This window comes from Herpailurus yagouaroundi, unplaced genomic scaffold, assembly GCF_014898765.1.
Source record: "Herpailurus yagouaroundi ecotype Mexico unplaced genomic scaffold, PumYag 100, whole genome shotgun sequence".
NCBI lineage: Eukaryota > Metazoa > Chordata > Mammalia > Carnivora > Felidae > Herpailurus > Herpailurus yagouaroundi.
Window position 1 is genome coordinate 15,714,193 of NW_024412391.1, and position 17,342 is coordinate 15,731,534.

Here is a 17,342-nt window from a genome sequence, read left to right on the forward strand (position 1 = left end):
TCCGTTGTGACGAGTGATACCTGGGAGGGGCAGGGCGGCAGAAAGAGACTGGCTCAGTGATGATGGGAGCTCACTACTTGGCAAACAACAACAGAACAAAACACAAAAAAGGTGCTGTGACTGAGGAAGTGTATTGTGTTAGAAAGTTTTACCTTCTATTGTGCCGAATTTGTCCCCTTTTCTATTTTACCGTTGGGTTAGAACCTCAGGAGCCAGCACAGAATGAACCTGTCCACTCTTTGCCACATGGCTTTATGTGTAGGTGATGTTTCGCTTCTTTAAGTCTTGCCCCACGCTGTGTCTGCTACCTTCATTTATCCTTTTAAATAGGTTTTGGTTGGGGAGCCTTGGTGGCTCAGTTGGTTGAGTGTCTGACTCTTGGTTTCGGCTCAGGTCACGATCTCACAGTTCATGAGTTTGAGCCCCACATCATGCTCTGTGCTGGCATTGCGGAACGTGCTTGGGATTCTCTGTCTCCCTCTCTCTCTCCACTCCTCCCCTGCTTGTGCTCTCTCTCTCTCAAAGTAAATGAATAAAAAACTTAAAAAATATATAAATAGGTTTTGGTTAATAGTTTGTTTCTTTAACATAAGCCAGCAGTAATTCTAGTTGGTTCTTTCAGAGTCTGCGAACAAGTGATTATGATCTCCTGCATTGATCTACATCTCCAGAACAGTTTCTGCCGCTACACCCTTTTGTCATTTGGCACCTTTCTGCCGGGTTCCTCCCCCTGTGGTTTTACAGGATCCCTGAGCAAGGAAGCAGTCAGGGATTGTGGGTCCGGCCTCTCGTCTGCGTCCTTACAGTCTCCTCTTTCCGCCACCTGATTTCCTTTTGGTCATCTTAGGGCTCCACAGAAACAACAAGCAGGCCTTTCTCACACATGGGCTGGGATCTCCCCGCCTCCCCCCTCCCCCCCCCCCATCTCACCACTTTTATCTTCTGCTTTAGAAGCAAACTAACAAATACATACCTGTGAAATGGTGATAAAAATTATTGAGGATGAACTAAAATTAGCACAGGGCTGAGGGCTGAGAGAGGTATGCCATAGCTCAGGTTACATTTTCACACGAATAATCTGCAGTTAGAAAATACCAGCTATATTCTGAAGGAGAGGTTTGGCCATGTGTGTAACATGGGACCCATCTGCTTGACAGGGTAGGGGTTGGCTCCAATGAAGGGCTCTCTAGGGCTGATTGTTGATAGAAGCCAGTAGTGCTGGTGCCTGAAGCAATCAGTTGGCCATCCACTTTCCCTCTTGATAAACGTGGCATGCTTTCCCAGCCTTCCCAGCCATACCACAGTTACCTATGGCTTAGCTTCTTTGCAAAAAAAGGAGGAGATGGAAAATGTTGAGTGACTTCGGTTCTTTCACACCCTCACCTCATGCTGAAGCTGGGAGCTTACCTATAGCAATGGTCCTTTTTGGGGACCATTCTTCCCCATGGGGAGGGGATGAGTGAAGAAAAGGGAGAAGCAAAAGACAACCTTATGTGTTTGGTCAAGTGGGAATTTCAGATTGAATCTGTTAGCCAAGGAGGCCCCAGAAAAGACTGGGATGTTGCTGGGATTTAATTATCCTATACCACGGAGGGCAGATTCTTATTTTCGACACAGAGTGAAACAGTCTTAAATGCCGATGTCTCAGTCTCTGCCCCTGGTACTTCAAAGGGAATAGAAGGGAGAGGGGAAGGAGACAGGACAATAACACTCTGCTGTGTACTCGGATTGTGGTCCACTGACCAGCAGCATCAGCTTCACCAGAGAGCCTTCTAGAAATGCCGACTTTCAAGCCCCAACCCAGAGGTACCAAGTCAGAACCTGCATTTTGCAGGGTACCTGCGGTTCCTGGGGACCTTGAAGTTTTGGAAAAAAACACGGCTTTAGGAGGCAGCGACCGTAGTCGATTGACAGACCATGAGCAATGTACCTGTCTTATGGTACAGTATCATACAGTATCAACTATGGGTATTGAATGCTGACAATCAAAGTTTAATTTTGTTTGCAGCTAGAGACCAGGCCCACTGATCCTGTTTGACTAAACAGCAGCATTCTGTTTAGGGAAAGACAGGGGTTTGTTTAGGACACAGATGACCGCCCCTGGCTTGCTGATAGCAAGTGAAGAGTTGCTTCCTTGCCCTGGGGCAGAATGGTTTCCGCGACAACAGTGAAGCCACGCTCTCCTCCCCCCACCCCCTCCCCCCACATTAACCGTAGAGCAGAGAATAAAAAGAGCACTTAATTTTTTTTTTTTTCCACATCACGTTATTATCATGGGTTTCTCAGGGAGAAAATTTGCAAGAAAGAAAATCTGCACATTCTTTAGTGATGTGCCAAGCGTTTTTTTTTTTTCTGGTTTGAACTCAAACTGATACACCTGACAAACGTCAGGGTTAGATTATATTGATCTAAGTCTGATTTTAAAACTATATCTGTTTGTAATTCTTCCACACTGTGATGCAAAGATTTTTTTGTGTGTTGGTTTTTTCCACTCTCTGTGATGATCATATGTTACTTCTCTATAGATAACAATCCACTAAGTTTTCTTTTATAAAAGTAAGAATTAAGACCAAAAAAACCCCAAAACCCTGTTATCGATAAAAGGATTAAGACTACTAGAATCAGTCAAGTTAAGGGAGTTAGGGTTAATCCCAGGGCATTTCCTTCAAGTGCCATGAAGGACCCATCAGCTTGTTAGAAGCCCGTCCACGGCTGTACTCTAGTTGTAGCAGCTGTACTGTCTGGCCTGGGTTATTTCGGTAGCCCACTAACTGGTCTTGCTCTCTCTTCAGTCTGTTCTCAGCCCAGCCAGAGCATATTTGCCTCTGCCCAAAACAGTTGGCTTCCAGGGCTCTCAGAAGAAAACCCAAAGGCCTCATAGTATCCTAAGAGGCCCATCGCTTACCTTTCTGACCCCATATCCTATTACCATCTCCCTTGCATATCCCAGTTAGACAGGCCACACTTCTGCCTCAGGGCCTTTGCACTTACTGATCCCTCTGTCCGGAACTGTCTTTCTCCATATATTTACATAACTGTATCCCAAACTTTCTTTAGGTCTTTGTTCATATGTCAGTTTCTCAGCGAGGCTTTTTTTGACTAATATATGTGTTCATTGTTTGTCTCCTTCTAGAATATTACTTCGTTGAGAAGAAGGGATTTTGTCTTGTTCGTCTTGTGTTCACAGCGCTTAAAATGATGCCTGGCTTATTCAAGGTGCATTGTGTTTGTGGTTTGAATGAGTGAAGTTGCCCCTTTCCAGCTCCCTGACTAGACATGAATTTAGATCCGAGGGCATTGTGGGACTTCTTGCTCCCAGTTCTGTTCTCATTCACGTCACGTAAGAGGGCTAAAACGTTAGGAGAACATCTTTAAAATATTAACCACAGCTGTGAGCCATTGAAAGCATTCTACACAGTGAGTTAGGAAATGGCAGCTAATTGTTGATTTGTAAGGCAAATGGGAGAATAACCCAGCACCATCCAGGTCCCCTGTGTGCCGGCACCTGGGGAATAGGAGGGAGGAGCAGGGCCTCGGTCAGGAGTCGTCACACTTTCTTGCATGGGCCCTTTGCTTGTGCCTTATCCCACTCAGTCTCTCGTGTCCCCTCACTCCAAGGATTAGGCTTTGGGTGTTTGTGTGCACGCGGGTGTGTATGTACATTTGTTTGCCAGTGCTGTCTCATCAGGGGCTTCCTTTGGCCACAGTTTATGTTTTCCTTTTTGTTTACAGTGTTTCTTAGTAACTCGCTGCCACAAGTCCTCTGCACAGAGTTGCTACCCAAACGTATCTTGAACTTCGTGCTATTTCTCTTCTAGTATCTTAAGATTTATTGTGGCCATGGAAGTCTAGGAAACCGTGATGTTACAGAAGTGAATGTAGACAGTGCCCATATGACTGTCATCATCGCAGGGGTAGGAGGACATCTGGGGAGGACGGAACCCAAACGGGGAAGCCGTATGGTCTACCTGACAGAATGGTTCCTGTTTCGGTGATGGATGCAACAGCTTCTAACGGCCCAAAGCCATCCTTCCTTCGATAAAGTATCTCTTGAATGTCCATGCTTGTGGACTGTGCTAATGAAATGAGCACAGGATCCACCCGCGTGGAGCTTCTCATACTCTAATGAGAGGAATAAACAAAATCACGTCACTGTGTAATTATAAACTGTGATAAATGCTATGAAGGAGAAAATCACGGTGCTATGGGAGCTTAAAATAGGGGCATTTGTCCCAGTCTTGGGGTCAGGTCACATTCGAGCCCAGACTCGCAGGTTACTAGGCATGTGTGTGCTTTGGCAAGGGGGGGGGGGGAGGGGCAGAATATTGTGCCTTAATTTCCAGGCAGAGGAGATGAGGTGTGCAAAATCTCCGAGGTGTTGAGGGTTTTTATGTATTGGAGAGATCGAAAGGAGACCAGCATGGCTGAAGTGGCTGAGGATGACGGGGACGGTGGTGCCGGAGGAGGCCGGGCAGGTCAGCCAGGGACAGGCGAGGCTTTGGGGTGCACTTTCGGGTCTTTATCATGAGCTCAGTGTACAGCCCTAAAGGGGTTTAAGTAAGGCTGAGCCATGACCTATTTTCTGTCTTTGAAGGTATACTCTGTACACAGGGTGGATCGTGGCCTGGAAAAGGGAGAGAGTGGAAGCTGGGCAAATACCTGCAAGTATCCTGCGTTTCTCCAGGAGAAGGATGATAGGGCGAGGATGGTGGTGGCACAGGAGCTAGGAACACTTGTCTGGAGGGAGAATGTTGGAGGCCAGCGGCATCGAGATTGTGATTGCTCTCATTTGCTCACTGAACAATCTTCTGTTCGTTTGGCTTGATCTTAACCTGCCTGTAAGGTGCCTATACCTGGGATTTCAGGAAATACTTGTTGACTAAAGAAATGTGAATACGTTGGTCAAGCTGGACGGAGTAGGTGTCCAGATTGTCTGGCAATTATGCTTTTCATTGTAAATGAATATAAAGGCAGTATAGCTTTATGTATCAGTCTCTTCTGAGCTTTCTTAGCATGAATCAGTACTGATAAACGTAATCATTTCTGGAACCTCACTGAGATAGACTTTTGGAGCCAAGAAATTTGAAAGACAGTCCTGAATTGCCTGTCAGTCCTGAATTCTCCGAGGTGAACGTCACCCTGTGGAGACTCTCTGAACAGCTACCTTTCCCTGGCAGTATCGTCTGTTTTGATCAATGCTTTTCCATTGTCCTTTTTAAAAAATTTAAGTAAGCCCAAGATAGTCATATCCACGAATTGTTTCTGTCTTTAGAATAGCAATTATTCCACCCAGTGTGGGAAGGTGCTGCCCACCTATAAAAAAAGAACTATAGAATTTGATTGTTTAAAAGGCATATTAAATGTAGAAAGATTCAGAGTCAAGGAGAACCTTGTTCTAAATTGTTTCTCTGTGCACCTAACTTTTTATTATGGCACGTTGATTTCCTATGAAACTTAAAGTTTTTGTTTTTCAAATCATCTGTTATCGAGGCATCCGGTGATACTTGTCTGAATGGCTCTACCTAGGAACTCTGGGAAGTTGGGCAGCTGAAATAATTGTCTAAGGTTTAATGAAGCCCTTTTGGAGCTCCTGAGTTCAGAAGATGTCAAAGAATGGTATAAAACACGTGTGCACATTTATGGCTGACTGTATTTTCCTCATCTTTTGCAGGACAAAAATGGAAGAAACAGAGGTACTTCTAGATGGAGCAAAGTGAGCCACTGAACAGGTAGATAACTGAAAATAGCAGGGTGTGTGTATACATTAGCTCAATGAATTAGTATTTGTGAAGTCCTTGGTAGAGTACCCAGTGCATAGTAAATACTGTATGTAAGTATTTGCTCTTATGAAATTCTTTCAAATGTAACTGAGCCCAAAACAAACCAGTTGTGCAACCAAGAAAGTACCCCACAAAAGCAAGCCTTTGCTCCTAAAGCAACTGAGAACATCGTTGGTAAATTCTTTTTTTTAACCATTGGTAAATTCTGACATGGTCTCTGTGTGACCTGTCATGCTGGCCTGAGAAACTTACGGTCTTCTTAATCTTTGAACACCCAAAGTGTTTGCACACTCATCCATTTTTGAATTTGAGCATTCATTCATGATGGACCTATTAAGTGTCGGGTCCATTTCACTTTTGAAACAAAACAAACTTCTAAAAAATTCTTGAAGTAGTTCCTTACCGTTTGGGGAATGAGATCACGAAATTTGAACTGTCCCCTTCCTTGGCCCCTGTGCCTACTTCTCTGGATCTGCACAGTCCCTGCCTCCTTGCCTCGCTGTGGGGAGATCTGGGTGTCCTGGTGCCCTAGAATCCCACCTTCCCTCTCATTTCAGCTCCTCTGTTCCTCTGGCTCCTCAATAGGTCAGCTCCGTTCAGGACTGGGAGGAAGCGCTGGGAGTGGGGCCCACAGTCTGATTAGGTAGAGCTAGACATTTCTCTAGATGGCATTCATATTGCACCTCCTCTCCCCCTGCCCCAGCTTCTGTTTTACAATTTCTGTAGTTTATTCTTTTTTTTTTTTTTAATTTTTAATGCTTATTTATTTTTGAGAGAGAGAGAGACAGAACGTGAATGGGGGAGGGGCAGAGAGAGAGGGAGACACAGAATCCGAAACAGGCTCCAGTCCCCGAGCTGTCAGCACAGAGCCCGATGCGGGGCTCCAAACTCACGAACTGTGAGATCATGACCTGAGCCCAAGTCGGATGCTTAACCGACTGAGCCACCCCGACGCCTTGTAGTTTACTCTAAATATTCTGTTGTTTTATGTTTTGTCATGTCTCCCTTCTGCGATTTTTGGATATTACCTTTGGAAATTAACTCTTCTGTTTGGAGATGTTCCCGATGACATTGTTTACTTGTGAGAGCTGGGCGCTGGTGGGGCACTCGGTATGTCCGCGGCTTTCAGACCTTTATGTTGGAAGCCCCCAGGAAGGGACCACGTGCTGCACCAGGAGCCAATGCACACCTTCGTGCACGTGGCTGTACGGTTTCCCAAAGTCATACCTTCGCTGTTTGTGAATTGTGATAGAATGTCCTAGTCTGTTGTATTTGATCCCTTTTTTTCCCTCTTTTTTTCTCACGTCTTTTCTCTTTAATGCTTTGCATAACCTACAACTGCTGGTCAGTTGTACTCTGACAGGCTTGCAGTATTTTTAGGTGGTGGCAGGGGCACATGGCTTTCTTCCTGGTCATATTCTGTAGTAATGTGCACAGGTCTCTTTTACCCCTACCCACTCCTTCAGACTTGCCTTATTTTCATTCCTTATGTGCAAACCTTCTCTTTCCTTTTGTAACTAAGCTTCTGTTTCTATTCCACATACTCCTCACTTCTCAGCTTTCTTTCTGTTTGAACTTTGACTTTCCTCTCCTGACCGATAGCCAAGAATCATTTTACCACTTTTTAAAAAATCTTATTTTTAAGTAATCTCTACATGGAGCTTGAATTCAACAACCCCGAGATCAAGAGTCGCACACTCCACTGACAGAGCCAGCCAGGCACCCCTCATTTTACCATTTTGAATGAAACAGATTCCTATGTACTATTAGGTCTCGCATATTAAATGTAATTTTCAAAAAGTACCACTTATTTTTCATTAATTCCTGTATTTGCTTATATCCCCATATGCAGTTTTTCAGAAACCTTACTTTTCTGACGATCTGATCTCACAGTTCATGCCCTTGCACGGTCCAGGGATCACAGAAGTCTAGTAATGCGGGAGTCTTCTCTACCCTGTTATCTTTTGGGTTGGTGTCATGGGTTACAGGGAGACATCTGCTGGCTCAAATGTAGTGTTGCATTGTTTTTCTATCCTGAAGTTTAGTGTATTCTCATTTTTAGGACCTTAAAGTTTCATAGTGCGCAGGTAAGCTTGTCTATTGGAATGCATTGAAGTCATTCACCTAATCCCTTCAAGCGTTTTTTTTTTTAGCATTTCCAGCTCAACATGTAATGAACTGAAAAGTACTGGTATCATACCACCCTGTCAAGAAGCTGATACCTAATGGGGAAAAGGATTTCATGGCCAAACTAGATTCCTTCCCTTCATGTGCTCTTAGTGGGACCACAAAATGATAGTTTAGTAAAACACCCAGTAAGCCAAGATCCATTTAAAACTTCTGGAAATGATAATTCACTTTTCCAAGATAGTTAAGAACTTAAGTTTTACACGGTTTAGGTTTGCAGCTTGGTTGTATACGAGTGGTACATTTGGTTCTGGTTATAAGACTAGTGCTGGAAAGCAGGAATCTAAAATCTATTGCTTATTTATTTTGAAGCTGTAATTGGAATATTGTAATGGCTTCTGTGCAGTGCTTGTTGTAGCAAAATTTTTGTTCATTTCAGAGGCGAGTTTATTTCTCTAGGAATCATAATTATATACACCTAAGATTACTCAGTGCACACAACAGCTTTTAAAGATTATAATGTGCATAGTGGTTCTTTTAAACAAAAGTAGTATTCACCTGTCTTTGAGGAATATTTCTAAGGTTTTGTAGGCAATAAATGAGGCAGCATGCTCCAGTTTTCTGTCCTTGTTTACTCCCGGTACACAATCCATGCCTGGAAGCCAGTGAAAAAACACCAAAATTTCTGTGTCAGTCCCTTTAATCAAGGGCTTTGAGAGCGTACAGGAGAGAGAGCTAAAACCGTGGCCTGCCATGGCTCTAGCTCACAGCAGTTGTCTCTTCTCCCGTCCATTTCAAAAGATAAACTAAGTGTCATCGAACAAGATCATACCGGCTTCAGGGAATGGCAGAAAAGGATGTTATTAATCGTTCAAGAGGACAAATTACGGCAGAAATCTAAACAGTATTTGGGAACATCAAATACTGTGTTTGAATTTAACAACCCCACACAAGAAGAACGACACGCATTTTTTAAAGTATTTCATACTTGCCTAATTTTTCTGGCCATCTTCCTTTATGCCTGTTCGGAGAGGGGAACCTGAGAAGAAAATAGAAACTATTTTTCCCTTAATCAAGGCACCTGGATTGTCATGAGAAGTGGGAGAAGTCACATCAGGTAGCCAAGCACTTCTTCTAAAAGCATGAAGGAAAGAAACAGAAGACAGCAAACAACAAGATCAGAAACAAAGTGTGTTATGGGTTGTGAGTTTTGAACTTCAGTGCTTAAGCTGGCTTATGGTATTGCCATGAAATAAGAGGAGTGAAATGCTTGGTTCCCGGTCAGCGCTCAGTGGGTAGCAGCCGCTGTTGCAGTGTACGAAGGTACTCAGTGGCACCCTCCGTAAATTCTTCTAGTTGTGTTTCTGCTAGGCAGGGATGGATTTGTTTTGATCCAGCCTATATTTTTCGTGATGGTGTGTATGGCAAAGGAAACAATAATGTTAATGGCATTTATTATTTTCCCACATTCTAAGCCTTGCGTGAAGAGCGTGAGGGAAGATACTGTTCCATCCCGGTTTTACAGAATGTGCGTGTTATAAGAAGGCTTAGTTAGACTAGCGTGTGGAAGAACTCTGTTACCTAGCCCCTGTTGGGAATCAGCACTAGCCAGTCTCATCAGAACCATCTGCTGGTTGGCTCTGAATAATGTTGCAGCTGTATATAAGCTTTAAAAAAAAACTTTGTTTTACATTGTTCATTAGCTGTGATAGCCAGAAGGGAAAGTACCAGTTACTGAAAGAAAGTGGGGTTTAATAACAGAATTAAAAAGTAACTCAGAGGGGCGCCTGCGTGGCTCAGTCGGTTAAGCATCTGACTTCAGCTCAGGTTGTGATCTCATGGTCCGTGAGTTCGAGCCCCGCATCAGGCTCTGTGCTGACAGCTCAGAGCCTGGAGCCTGTTTCAGATTCTGTGTGTGTGTCTCTCTCTCTGCCCCTTCCCCTCTCATGCCCTGTCTCTCTCTGTCTCTCAAAAATGAATAAACGTTTAAAAAAAAAAAAAAAGTAACTCAGTTTTTTAAGTTTGGAGCATTGCTTTTTACAGTCTACTGGTTAGTTCTCAGGGATAGAGTAGTGGTAATATTTTCTAAAAAGTTAAAAGTAGCCTCTTTTAAAAAGTGTGTAGTCAGAATATCCTCGTGTTTTCAGATGTACTTAGTATATCTTGCTATTTTAGTAGGAAATGGTCTTTTTAAGGTAGACAGATTCCAAAGGATTTCAGTATTTTGGGTATGTCTACATCAATAATGGGAAGAAAATAAATCCAGGACCTCTGATTGAAGAGGCAAATAAATATGTATCTATAACTAATTTTCAGTTTCCCGCCTTCATAGCATGAGTAATCAAAAATTCCCTTTTCGCAATAACTTACTTTCTTGTTTAGTTTTTGCTTTGGGGTTCTTTGTTTTCTGGAGTGCAGAGGAACTGCCAGTGGGTTCAGAAGTGGCTTGTATGGGGCGCCTGGGTGGCTCAGTCGGTTGAGCGTCCGACTTCGGCTCAGGTCATGATCTCATGGTTTGTGAGTTCGAGCCCCGCGTGGGGCTCTGTGCTGACAGCTCAGAGCCTGGAGCCCGCTTCGGATTCTGTGTCTCCCTCTCTCTCTGCCCCTCCCCAACTTGTGCTCTGTCTCTGTCTCCCTCTCAAAAATAAAATAAATAAATGTATAAAAAAATTTAAAAAAAAGAAGTGGCTCATATGTATCTGTGGAAGAGAGGAATATCCCTGTAACTTAAAATATGTCGCAGATATTGCCAGGTGTTAGAATTAATGCATTGGGAGTTTATTACATTTCATATTCATTTACCTAATCCTAAACCTATGAAAGTCTAGGGCAAAGCAGGAGTTTAACGAGACAATCTGCTTGAGGAGCTCTCTTGGCCCCCCTCCCCTCCTCTTCCCATCTTTTTTTTTCTTTTCTTTTAAGATGAAATTAATGTAGGATTAAGATCAAAGATACTTGAAGGGGAAAATAAGTTGCAAAATAAATTAAGCTTGTGAATTTGGAATTGAAAGGTAGGTTAGAGGACGTTTACCTTAACGTTTTCAATTTGCAGGTAAGGAAAGTGAGTTTCCCAGAGCTCCTGGGGCTTGCACAAGGCCACGGAGCTAGTAAGAGGTGAAACTGATCCTGACACATAGATAGGACTTATTCAACCAGAAACTTCAATGGGATTTTTTTTTTTCATCTTTATTGAGGTATAGTTGACAAATAATATGGTAAAACAAAGCGTACAACAGTGATTTGACAGATGTATACCTGGTCAAAGGATTTCTTTCACTTGAATAATTTTCAAAACTGGCTATTTAACTCAGCCTCCTTTTGTCTTTTGTTTTTTGCTCTTTAACATACTATTTGGAAAGTATGGGTCTTAGCAGAATGTCCTGGAAAGCAGAGCCTACTCATATACCCAGTGCTGTTTTTTCCACTCTGCTACATTGAGGGTGGCCTGACATGTGCACAGACAGGAAAGGAAGAGAAAAGCCCAATCTTTGCCTCAGTGACCATGACGCTGGTGTGGGATAACTTGTAAACCTGGAACCACTTCCTTTTCTAACAGTGGTTGCTCCCTGGGAAGTTCTGTGTCTCTCTCAGCTGGTGTACCCCTATTCAGCCTAGAAAACAACACCCCTAGTTCCTGTAATCTAGGGGGAGGCATCCAGCAGATCCCCTCAATAAACAAAATGCTCCTGTTTGGAAGGCTCTTATCCATATTACTTTTTACTGGTATAGAAGCATCTGGATGGCCGTCTTAAAATGAATGCGCTTGGTCCAAAGTAATGAGACAGAGTAATTGGGCAGCAAAATGAGCATCACCACCAAGAAAAGTCCCACTATGTAATACCACTAGTAAAAAGTGTGATATTCTACCCAAAGGCTATATCTTTTTTAGAAACTGCTCAACTAGATTGGTACATACTTGAATCATCCTTTTTTTTTTTTTTTTAAACTATAGAAAATGTACCCTAACCCATGTGAAAAGTATTGGTTTTAGATGCAATGAATACCTGTTAGAAATCTAATCTGACCTAGAAAAGAAGTACCTTTGAATATACCTAAAAATAACCTAAAATTATTATAGTGATAAATACTAAAATCCTATTTCTGGCTTCTGCTATGACTTTGACACAGGCATCCACACAGTTACTATTCAATTAGAAATTTTATTTTGACAGAACTCTACCTTATATGTATTTTTTAAAAGTGTTACATTGCCTTACTTTTTTTCTTTGGTTGATTGATTGGTAAGTAATCTTCTAAACCCAATGTGGGCCTGAATTCACAACCCCCAGATCAAGAGTCATATGCTCTTGCCACTGAGCCAGTCAGGTACCCCCACCATTGTGCTACTTTTTTCTTTTTAAGTTTATTTATTTTGGGAGGCAGAGGGGCCGAGAGAGGGAGAGAGAGAATCCCAAGCAGCCTCTGCACTGACAACTCAGGGTTCGATCTCATGACCTGTGAGATCTTGACCTGAGCCAAAATCAAGAGTCCGTCACTTAACCCACTGAGTCACCCAGTTGACCCCGTTGTCTTACTTTTAATAGACTTTTTGGAGTATGTATATATAAACAGAGTATGAGAAAGCGTTGTCACAATATACTTAGGCCTCAGATTTTAACTTTGTTATCGGAGTATTTCATTGCATTTTGAAAGAATCCTGAATTACTTGAATAATTGAATTCTCCACATACAGTACATTATTATGCATTAATTTTTTTATAACTTTTTTAAGTTTGAAAGATAATCCTGTTTGGCCACAAGGCATTTTTATGAGGAAAGTTTCAAATTATGTGGCCGAGGTGTGGGGGTCAGATGAAGATCCAAACATGATTTCCCTTTGGTTCTGGGATTCATTTGCATGGGCCGTTTTAATTCAGATGGTATAGGAAGAGGAACAGTACTTTTCTTCTGCTTTCAGTGTGGAGAAGCACATTGTGTTTGCTCAGCACTTAAACAGTGCTGTGTCAGTTTCTTACTCGTGAACCTGGTAGCTGGGAATGCTAACCTTGCTACCGAGGATAGTGTCGATTTTTATTTATTTTACTGTCTGTCTAGGCTCCGCGTGCACAGCTTACTCTATTAACCTGATGGCAAAGGTGGGTAGATTGGAGGAAAAAGAAAGCTTTGGTATATAATGCTTTCATACTTTTCTGAAAGACGATGGTGCACCTGTCACGGTGTGTATTATACCTGCGATATCTTTGGATCTTGTTTGAAACCCGTGTGTAGAGTAACATAAGTGGATGCAAAGAAGGAAGCACTCCTCAGAGCTCTGTGTAACCCAGACCGGCAGTAAACACAAGGGCTGCCGGCTGCCCGCTGGTTTGTGGAGATAAGACACGGAAGGGATGTGTTAGAAATGATTGGCTAGGGGGCGCCTGGGTGGCTCCGTTGGGTAAGTGTCCGACCTCAGGTCAGGTCGTGATCTCATGGTTCGTGGGTTCGGGCCCTGTGTCGGGCTCTGTGCTGACAGCTATAGAGCCTGGAGCCTGCTTCAAAGTCTGTGTGTGTCTCTCTCTCTCTGCCCCCACCCCCCCGCCTCTGTCAAACAAAAAAAAATAATAAAAAAAAAAAAAAAAAAAAAAAAGATTGGCTAATAGGAAAGTTTAAGCATCCAATAATGAATTCTTTTTAACTTTAAATAAATAAAGGAAGCTCGAGGCGCCTGGGTGGCTCAGTCGATTGAGCGTCCGACTTCATCTCAGGTCATGATCTCACAGTCCGGGAGTTTGAGCCCCTTGTCGGGCTCTGTGCTGACAGCTCGGAGCCTGGAACCTGCTTCGGATTCTGTGTCTCCCTCTCTCTCTCTGCCCCTCCCCGGCTCATGCTCTGTCTCTCTCTCTCTCTCTCTGTCAAAAGTAGATAAACATTAAAAAAAAAATTTTTTTTTTAATAAATAAGAGCTCAACTCATTACCGAAAAGCAAGGACACACTCAGTTGCATTTTTACATGTTTTCTCGGGAGGGAAAGAAGAGATGGAGTTTGAACTAATTTGTTGGGAAGCGTGTTCAGAGGCATCAGGGTATCAGAGTGTAAACGAGGCTAACTCTCTGTGGCATAGATGATGGACTTGAACCGCAGGAGAAAGAAGCAGGACAGTGAAGCCCAGGCAGTAGTGTTAGGAGCATAAGTTTGCCTTTGGGTGTATTTATTCCCTGCTTCCTCCCTGTCACAGACTTACCTCAATTAGGGATGAGTGTGGAATGAACTGTTAAGGATGCCGTACAACAAAGAGGGAAGGCTCGGGATCCAGACTTCTGGGTTGAGATATGGCTCTGCCTCAAAGGCAAATAACTTAATTCTCAGTCTCCTCATCCGTAAAACATGGAGAGCATTAGTATTTACCTTTGTAGGGTTCTTGGGAGAATCAAATGAGTTAATGACATGTAAAGTGCTTAGAACCCTATCGGGCGTGTAATAAGCATTGGGCGTGTGTTAACTCTTCCTATACTATGTGACCTTACTTAATTTTTTAAAATAATTTCATCCTCTCTTCCATAGCATCTCTGCCTAGAGAGAATAGACACTAAACTGATGAATGAGTGGATAATGACTTGAATGGTATCTTTACGGTGGTTGATTAGTAATGTAAATGCATCTTCCGTTGTGGGTCACTTTCCAAGATGAGGCCATGTGAGCACAGCACGGATTAAATTAAATCCACACATGTATCCCTCCCACCTGTTTTCAAACATGATCTTTAATCTTCTTTCCTAATAAACCATTTTCTTTCCTAGGACTCAAAGAAAGGATTATATTTGTGAAAAAGTAGCACATAACACACACATACACAAAAGTAACAACTATTTTATGAAACAGTAATTACACTAAGTGTGAAAAACTCTTTTCTGTTTTATTCTATTCTCTGCTTATAGTGCATCTAATTTATTTTACAAGCCACTAATGGATTACCCTGCAGTTTGAAGAACCCTACATTAGACAAGTTTGACTCTTGTCCAGAACCAAATAGGGATTGTAACCCATATTCCCTTCCTTTTCATTCTCTTTCCATAATTGTCCTATAATGGAACTGGAATTCACCAGCTTTAGACACACACACGGTCACACTCACTCAAAAATGCCGTCCCATCTATTCAGTAAGTCCAGATTTTGTGTTGTCATAAGAAAGAGCTTTAAATATTACTGTATTTCAGATTTCCTTTTAGCACATTTATAACATTAAAAAGGCATGTAGCTTGGGATACCTGGCTGACTCAGTCGGTGGGGTATGCAACTCTTGATCTCAGGGTTGTGAGTTCGAGCCCCACACTGGGCATAGAGCTTACTTGAAAAAAATTTCATGGGGCTCATATCACTATAAGACAGGGTCCAGTAAGCATTGTCAGGAGACCGTTTAAGGTTAGGTATGATAATAGTAACCGATGTCTCAGATAATGATAATATAACTTCAGTTCCATCCCACCCTCCCCGATTAAATAAGGAATTAACTGGGGCGCCTGGGTGGCGCAGTCGGTTGGGCGTCCGACTTCAGCCAGGTCACGATCTCGCGCTCCGTGAGTTCGAGCCCCGCGTCAGGCTCTGGGCTGATGGCTCAGAGCCTGGAGCCTGTTTCCGATTCTGTGTCTCCCTCTCTCTCTGCCCCTCCCCCGTTCATGCTCTGTCTCTCTCTGTCCCAAAAATAAATAAACGTTGAAAAAAAAAATAAATAAATACATAAATAAATAAGGAATTAACTGTGTTGTACAGAAAAATGATTTTATTGTTAGAACAGAGCTCCAGAGAGCTGTTATCCTGTATGGTCAGTCTATAGGCTTGGTTTGTTCCTTCTTTTTGGCCAGCATCAGTTGCTTGGGAGCCTGCTGCTTAGAGCTCTTCATGCCCCGTGGCCATGAAGCTGAACACACACCGCTCACTACCCCATGCTGAGCCTTGACTCTATTCTCATCGACTGAGTCCCCAGCCAGGCCAAATAACTGCTTCTTTTGAAAGATTGACAACCAAATTCTTACCAGATTGAAAATGCGAAGCCTTCCTAGATTGTAAACACTTGGCTTTGCACACATTCTGGTCACATTCATGACCATTTGCACGTTGCCTTTGGTCAGTCTTCCGTACGCTCTGCTCCACACAATAGCCAGACTGTCCTGGCTCAGCTGGAGAGGTCTAATCCAACATTTTCCCATCTTATTTGGCAGAACTCTATTAAATTCTCTTCTTTCCCCACCCCCTTTTTAGGTTATAGTCTTCATTAATTCCCTCCATTCATGCTACCATGTTTCCCTGTATTTCAAGTAAATCTCTCTTTTTCTAAGCTTTTTTTTCTTTCTTCCCTCTGTTAAGTTTTGGAGAGCCCCCAGTGATGCTAGTCATAGCTATAAGCTCAAGGGTAGGGATATAATAGTGGTCAAGAGAGAAGAATGGAGTATATTTGGAGGTACAATAAGGCATAGTAACCAATGTCATCAACTTTTGAATGATTTTAATTGTCTTAGTGTAGCCATCCTCTTCTGATTAAACTTTCTCACACTTGCATATAGAAAAATCAAAATCATTCTTAGTTGTATTAGTTTATTCCTTATGTAATTACTAGTGTTGTTACATAGTTACAATATACATTTCATTTCAGGTACATAGTATTACAGATACCTTATAAGTGAAATAAGTTTCTGTGGTGGGTATCACTAACAGCATCATTCCTAAGGGAAAAGTAACACCAGTTCTGAACCCCAGCCCTGGTTTGGGTAACATAACCAGGTATTTGAGGACTGTTTACTGTCCTTATTTCTCTTAACCATGCTTTTTGTTCCTGGAAAGAGGTTGACTATTTTATTTTATTTTATTTTATTTTTTTAAAATTTTTTTTTTCAACGTTTATTTATTTTTGGGACAGAGAGAGACAGAGCATGAACGGGGGAGGGGCAGAGAGAGAGGGAGACACAGAATCGAAAACAGGCTCCAGGCTCTGAGCCATCAGCCCAGAGCCTGACGCGGGGCTCGAACTCACGGACCGCGAGATCGTGACCTGGTTGAAGTCGGACGCTTAACCGACTGTGCCACCCAGGCGCCCCGAGGTTGACTATTTTAAAGTCATCTAAGTACTACTAGAGTGCTTCCATAATTACTTTTAATAATCAATTAAAATGAAAATCATGGGAGAATTCACAGTATTTTGAAATGAGAAATATGGTTAATCATGGATTTTGAAATGACAAGTCGCTTTTATTCTTTATATGTATGTGAATGTTTAGGATACAGTCTTAGACCTAGAGTTTGCTACTTTTAAACACTGTGTTTATTCTGAGGGACAGAACTTTCCCCCCGATTCAAGTTACTGGTTCCAGGTGACTCTGGCCATTTTCTCGCATGAACACCAGAAATACGTTGTCTTTGCCTGATGAGACACAATAACCTTTTTAAATAAGACTGGGGAACAGCAGCCAGAAAATGCTTAAAAATAGAAAAGGCTATTACAC

General features: G+C 42.5%; 1 protein-coding gene across 1 annotated transcript in view; it reads left to right on the plus strand.

Annotated features, from left to right (window-relative positions):
* Positions 1-504: 504 nt before the first annotated feature.
* The window catches only part of LOC121028322 (uncharacterized), a 100,530-nt gene continuing 83,692 nt past the window's right edge, over positions 505-17,342 (plus strand). The window contains exon 1 of the transcript XR_005789176.1: positions 505-5,729. The gene's annotated coding sequence lies outside the window, so the exon portion shown is untranslated. The remainder of the gene's footprint in view (positions 5,730-17,342) is intronic.